The sequence below is a fragment of the Cavia porcellus genome, unplaced genomic scaffold (genome assembly GCF_034190915.1).
Source record: "Cavia porcellus strain 051 isolate PalLab524CR breed Dunkin Hartley unplaced genomic scaffold, mCavPor4.1 scaffold_12, whole genome shotgun sequence".
NCBI classification, from domain to species: domain Eukaryota; kingdom Metazoa; phylum Chordata; class Mammalia; order Rodentia; family Caviidae; genus Cavia; species Cavia porcellus.
This window is the reverse complement of record NW_026947495.1, coordinates 66,879,124-66,885,526: the sequence shown is the minus strand read 5'-3', so window position 1 is coordinate 66,885,526 and position 6,403 is coordinate 66,879,124. Positions and strand designations below refer to the sequence as shown.

General features: G+C 40.2%; 1 protein-coding gene across 6 annotated transcripts in view; it reads left to right on the top strand.

Moving 5' to 3' along the window:
• Positions 1-322: 322 nt before the first annotated feature.
• The window catches only part of Cwc22 (CWC22 spliceosome associated protein homolog), a 56,330-nt gene continuing 50,249 nt past the window's right edge, over positions 323-6,403 (top strand). For 2 of the 6 annotated variants that reach the window (XM_063259385.1, XM_013142539.3), the window contains exon 1: positions 2,479-2,987. The gene's annotated coding sequence lies outside the window, so the exon portion shown is untranslated. Of the gene's footprint in view, positions 498-2,478; positions 2,988-6,403 lie in introns of those variants that run through there. The other 4 variants (XM_063259386.1, XM_013142540.3, XM_003478504.5 and 1 more) reach the window with 4 other exon arrangements.

Here is a 6,403-nt window from a genome sequence, read left to right as displayed (position 1 = left end):
TATTTAATCTCCAACACTGAAAAAAAAGAATAGATTTCTAAGGAAAAATGACTACTAAAAGCTATTTTTGGGTCAAATAAAAAGAAATTGTTTGAGATTAAAGTAAGCTGCAAAATCCTGGTTACGACAGTATCAAGCTTCCGGTGAGCGCTCCAGCGATAAGAACTACATTTCCCATAACACACTGCAGGCTTCCCACGCTAAAGCGACTACTTTCTTTCGTCATTTCCCCTCGCTCTGCCGATGCATGCTGGACTTGGTAGTTCACACCAACTTCTCTTTCGTCTCGGCTTCAGTGAGGCAAAGGTGTGGCTGTGTCGACTGTTTCGAATACGGTATTAAGATACGGTATTACGATTAATTTAATAGTATAACAAGTCAAAGCCAATTCAGCGGCAGGCTTTATGTATTTCATGCTCCGCCTTCCTCCTAGCATCAGGACTCTGGAAGGGGAAGTGATGTACATCCGGTGTAATGGCGGCGCGGTGGAGCTTTAGGTAATTACCGAACTACGTAAACTCGCGGCAGACTGCGAGCTGGAGTTGGGGTGCGGGTTCCTGGGTCAGGTGGATAGCTCTGGGAGTGGGTGTAGCCACGATGGTGTGGCCGCGGTCGGCAGTGGTGCGCGCGTGGTCCTCCCGGTCCCTGCCATCCCGCGAGTTTAGAGTGAGAGCAGGTGGGAAATGGGCGGCTGGGAACGCGCTCTCCGTCTGCGCGATACACCTGGCCTCCTACTGAGGCTTTTGAGGCCGACTCTTGGCAGTGTCTTTGTTGTTGAAGTCCAGCCTCAGCCTCGGTTTCTTCTCCTTTATGTGCAGTGTTTCAGGCGCACCCCTCGAGTCGATTTGGCTTGCCCAGGCCCTTTTTCTGGTGCCTGGGACCCAGGACCTGGGGATGGAAGTAATGAACTGTAGCTAGTTAAAATGTAGTGGAAGTGGCACTGTTATGCGCTTTTCCAGCTCACTGTCCCTGTGACTAGTTCTTTGCATTTTCATTCGTTGTGGATTGGACCGATAATCCTGATCTCTTCTGATGTCTAGTCCCTGGGTCGCTTTCTTTCTCATTGTATGGTATATACATATATGTATTATATATATATATATATATATATATATATATCCTCTTCAGTTTTGTGATCAGCTCCCAAATGTGGATTTTCAGTCTTCACTATTCAACGATACCCTTTCATATCATGGCAATAGTTATTTTCAATAGGTCTTAACCTAGTTTTCACTAGGACCACCCCACCCCATTATCACTTAATTCTCAGTTTTTGTGGGTAAATGGAGAAAGGGAAGTGTTTTAGGAAAGGTAATTGTAGATGTAAGACTTAAGTGATTTAAAGTTAGGGAACCATTTCCTTTATTTTTAGATGCCCATAGACCAGAGATAGCAGATAAAGCTTGATAACGCTGAAAATCAGCCTGATTTTAAAATTTTTTTTAAAATTTACTTTAAGACTATTCTTGCTTTAGGATTGCCAGTGAGCATAGAAGATAATATCAGTTATTATCCTACTTTGGAAAGACATACTTACCTTAAAAGTTCTATCCAAGAGAAGCATTGGTACAGGGAGGGTCTATAAGAGAAGGAAACCCACTGTGCTGGTGCCACATAATTAACACCCAGAGATTTCAGTCGTTCAGTGCTTATTAGGACTGCTACTAGGGGCAGGTTACTTAACATCTCTAGTTTCCTCATCTGCAAAATTGTAAATAATAATACTTAGTAGGTTGCTCTAGGTATGAAGAAAAATAATGCATTTAAGGTAGTGTATGTGGTGCCTGGTGTACAGTCTTAGCTATTTATTGTTTTTACTGCTGAGCAGTTGATGAATCCACTCTAGTTCAACTCTTGTTCTCTGGTCCTGAATGTTTCCCTTCCACTTCTTGAGTGTTTGTGCCACTTTTGTATATTCTTTCCCAGCTCATCTGACTTGGGTTCTAAGACTATCTTGCTCATAATTTGGAGGCTCGTGACTTTGCTGTTATAACCTGCCCTGCTGGTTCCTACAGGGTGGTCTCCTGAATCAGTGTCTTTTTAGAACTGATTAGCAGTGAAAATGTTGGACAAACCGCCCCTTCCCCCAGTACACACTCCAGTTGAATAAGATACTGGAGAATGGGAACCCATCAGCCTGTTTTTAACCAAACTATCCAAGGAGTCCTCATACCACTTAATTTGAGAACCACTGGTCTGAATTTGTTGCGACCTCTCTCATTCCCCAATCAGATTTGCTGCTGAGTGTTTAATACACGGTCACACAGTTTTTTCCATTTATTATGCCATTACATACTTCCCTACTTTGGATAATTTAGTTACACTTTTACAATTCTGACTAGTAGCTCCCTTTCCTAAACTAATCTATGTGTGTGTGTGTGTTTGTTTGTTTGTTTTAAAACTGTCAGTTTTTCCAGTGACAGAGTTATTACAGTTAACTCTTCCCTGATAATTGTACATTGTTGATCAGTCTACAGCGACTTGTAACTGGGATTACCTGAGACATAGGGGCACAGTGGCTGTTTGTAATGTCCACATGCCTATCTTCAACATGTTTTCTGTTTACTGTCCACTTATATGTAGACTGAATTTTGCGCTACCTCCTGTATCCTTAACTTGTTCGTCAGTGGCCTAGAACTAGTCTAAGCAAGGAGTGTTTATTAGATGTCCTGTGCATGATCCCCCCGCCCTCCACCATGACTTTGTCAAATTTCTCTACTTTTCTGCTTAACCCTGACACTCCTAGTGTGGGAAGATGATAGAACAGTAAGACCTCTAACATAATGAATTTATGCAGACTCGCAGACTGATTCTACTTTTTGTCATTGTAATACATACATTTCCCAAGTGGACATTAGAAGAAGCATTTTAAGTGATTAAAAGAATGCAGTATTTCAAAGCATTTTCTTCAAGGTAGATAAGAGGAAACGATCTTTTGCAGATGGGCAAGATACCAAGGGGATGGAAGGATGAAAAAAAGAATTAAGGTGTGTTGTAAGTACCAACTCCCTACAAGGAAGATAATCGTTATTTATTGCAAATATGTACTAATAAAAGCAAAAAAAAATTTTTTTTTCAATAGTACATGAGGAGAGGGAAGAGATTAAAGCAAGCCTTTGTTACTTGTAGCTGGGCTAGTAAGTTTCTCAGGGAAAGCATACCAAAAAGGAGGTGTGGGCTGCCTTGGCCTGGAAACATGCTAAAGATTTCTGAGTCCCTCCCTGAGTTAGTTTATTAGGACAACTTCGTTCGAGACACAGTGATGGGAGCCCCCGTAGTGGGATGTGGCTGTGAACCAGTGGCACGTGTGCTACAGTGAGCATGTGGAGCGCACTTTCCACATGCAAGCCAGGCCACCCCAGCACTGCCCCAGCAGCTGAGCAGTCAGGTTTAATTGCATTGTTGGCCCTTCGATGGGTTGCAGTTTGGTCACTTGGTCTGTAAAAGTTTCACTGTCACAGGTCTAAGGATTGCTTTATACATTTCTTGGTAGAAGCCAGTACCTCCAAGTTTTCTTTAAACCAGAATGCAGTTGACTAACTGGCTCTCTAATAATCAGAAAAGCCACTTTCAAAACTGCAGTGACGGCTGTGGAATACCCTCAGCTCATACCCTAACTAGGCAAACTGAAGGCAGATTAGGAGGAGGCCGAGGAGGAGAAAAAGTGGTATGAAGGCAGAGTGAAAGCGGCTGGCATACTCAGTAATCAGCTACGTTTTTGTAAGGTGGAAGAACCTGACAGGGTCAAGATTCCTCTTCCCATGCCTGCCGCAGGATGCGACTTTTGCCCCTTCTCTCAACAGAAACATTTCTGTAAGCTGCTTTCCAGGTCAGCATAAAGACAAACAAGATGATACGTAATCTCATTGCCTTGATACATGGTTATGACAAAGAGCTCGGTGGTTTTAAGAAGGACTTAAGCGGGTCAAGGCTACCATGGTATTCCTGGGTAAGGAAGCTGTCAAGACAGCATTATAAGGTTCATTGTAGGAAGAATATTTGAGTAATTACCCAAAAAACCAGGCTCCATTTTTAAATCTAAGTTTAGAATTGGAACCTCTTAAGTGTCAGGCACTGTCCCAGCTTTCAAAGTTAAGAACTTCAAGGATTCATTGTATTCAAAAACAACCTTTTATACTTTGTTGCAGGAGCCTGGTATTTGATTCATGTTTTTTTTGTCTTTTTCTTTTTTATCGGTACTGGGGATCGAACTTACGACTGCCTGCTTGCAAGGCAGGCGCTTATGCCACTGAGCTAAATCCCCAGCCCCTGATTCATGTTCTTATATGTACTATATGCTTTGCTCACATGAGATCACCCATGTGTTTTATTCTCATCATTTCCTGAATAACCTTTTCCCCCTTTCCATGTGGATAATTCCTACTTGTCCTTCAAAACTCAACCTCCAGACCTGCTTCTTCCTTTATATCCCAGGTCCATGTAGTTGCACCGCTTTTCTGACAGTACTGGGCTTATAACAGCTATTGCATTCAAGACTTTTCTTCTCTACCCAACGATAGAAACACGCACTTTTTGATTATCTTGTATATGCTGTTTAGCATAGCGTGTTGCCCCACCATACACAGGCACTGCCTGTACTAAGAAACTGGCCATATTTTCCTTTCCTTTAGCTGGGCACTTCCTCATTTTCTTAAGAACTACTTAATAGAACCATTAGCTATTGACGCAGCATTTATTGACCCTGTTTTCTTGTGTAGAATTTTTCAATAGGTTTAATGTCATAGACTTTCCTGCACAAATCCCAGCTTTATTAAATGAAGAAGGAAGCGTTCAATGAATGAACTGTTTCTTGTAACCATGTTTTTTTTTCCTGTGTTTTATTTTGCATTTTGTATTTTGGGTTTCTCATAGCTATGTGATAATTTTGTGTCTAATTTACTTAACATGGTCTCAAGGTGCATCCGTTTTTCTACAAATAACTTAGCTTTATCCAGAATAGTACACCATTGTGTATAAACACAATTTCTTTATCAGTTGGACAGTCAGGATGCTTCTAAGATTTAGGTATTTTGAGTTGTACTCTTATAACAGGGGTGTGCATGTATCACTGTAATATGATGTCTTTATCCCTTTGGGGAAAATTCCTTGAAAGGGAATAACTGGATCAAATGAAATTTCTATTTTTAGTTTTTAAAGAATCTTTGTTCTGATTTTCATAGTGGTTGTGCTACTTTATACTCCCACCAACAATGAAGGAGCGCCCCACCCCACTCACCCCCATAGCTTTGCCAACATTTATTATTATTTGATTTCTGGAAGATAGCCATTGTTTTTGGAGTAAGATGGAATCTCGGTGTTGTTTTAATTTGCATTTCCCAAATAACAAGCTGTGTTGAACATTTTTTTCATGTATTCATTGGCCATTTGTACTTCTTTAAGAAGTGTGTTCATTCAGATGTCCATTTTTCAAATGAGACTTTACATTGGAGGGTCTAATTTTTTTAGTTCTTTATATATTCTAGGTAGTAGTCCTTTGTCTGAAGAGTAGCAGGCAAAATTTTTCTCCATTCTGTAGGTTGCACAAGACTTGTGAGCGATAAGAATCATGGTATAGATTTGAAATTGTAGTTTTCAGAGTTTTTTGTTGTTGTTCTTGAAAGATGGTACATAATTAATAAGTAGACCAAGAAAAACCATATTGATACTGTCTACTCAATGAATGTGGTATTGGAATTACTGAATAAAGTTAAATCTTATTGGTAGGCAGCTGAGCTATAAGCCAAGGAACATATGGTGAAACTAAGACATTAACAGGTCATTTAGGAGAATATTAGTACAAGAGATGGAGAGTTTGGAAGGAAAGATGTCCCTTAGGATTTGTTTTATTTAGTAGCAGAGAGAAGGCTACTAAGGAAATGTTTTCTATTAAAAAAAATAAGTAGAGAACATTGTTGATCATGGGCATATAGACAAAATTCTTTTAAAAAACTTTTTAAATGGGCACTTGAAAACTATGGAATAGAATTCAATGTATCATAATGTAATGTGCTTTTAATTTGAGAACACAGGTTTCTCTGTGGCATGTTTCCTGATATTCAGAGAATGTTTTTGCCCCACATGAATGGTAGGTAGTAGTGTGTGTAGGAAATTTATATTTTTAGAGAGAAGTTGAGAAAGTTTTTATAGCTTAGATCTCATAAGAAAAATTATTAAAGGTGAAACCAGTTGGTTTCTAAAATGAAACTAAGGTAGTCTGATGTCGGGATCTTCCCTAGATGGAGCCTTCTTCAGGTGTATATGTAGTAGAAGAATGTGGAGGAAAGCAGAAACAGAGTGTTTCTCCTGGTGACGGAGGAAATGAGGTCAGGATTTGATCACTGATTGGGTGCCGCTTGGGAAACTTTACCGGACTATCATGGGGAAGAACAGGCTTGAGATGGGA